Below are 712 nucleotides of genomic sequence, written 5' to 3' on the forward strand. Positions count from 1 at the left end.
TAAAAGCAAATTTACTAAATAAATCATTAAATATTATTATTAAGAATAATATTTTCTACTAACGTTGGTTTACCAACCTAACCTTCCAATTCAATGATGAAAAATAACTAAATACTAAAAAGAACAAGCGCACATGTGAAAACCCTAGAGTCCACCAAAGACATTAGTACACGTGTCAACAGTACGAAGAGTGAGGGAAATTCTCTATCCCCAACCAATCACAAAACGTTAGAGAGTTGAAAACATAAAATAACAGTACGGCCTCGATTTTAATAACCAACGTGTCGTCAACCTATACGTCACACATATTACAAGTGCTTTCAACTTCTCACACTCGCCCACCACGAATCCTGGGGGACAACTCTGAATGTCCTAGGATATTTTCTCCGTTAGTCTCTCGCGTATAGTAATTGTATACTCGCTTTTCCCTGCCGAAGCGTCTTCATTTGAAATCTATCGTTGTGCCTTTAACGGTTTCCGAGATTCTCTAACATGCGTAAATGGTCAATACCACTTTGTTCGATTCACCAGATACTTGTCACTTTGTATGAAGCGAGTAGGAAAAAATTTTGCCACTCTCGAGAGTAGACATTTGGACTTACATGTGAATTCCATATTGAAAACCAGGCGGTTTTGAGCTCCATGTTTTTGGTCTCTATAGAGGTTTTGCCATTAGAAAACCGGTTTTCAGCTTTCCTTTGCAAACGACAAC

Source organism: Gossypium arboreum, chromosome 12, assembly GCF_025698485.1.
Source record: "Gossypium arboreum isolate Shixiya-1 chromosome 12, ASM2569848v2, whole genome shotgun sequence".
Lineage (NCBI taxonomy): Eukaryota > Viridiplantae > Streptophyta > Magnoliopsida > Malvales > Malvaceae > Gossypium > Gossypium arboreum.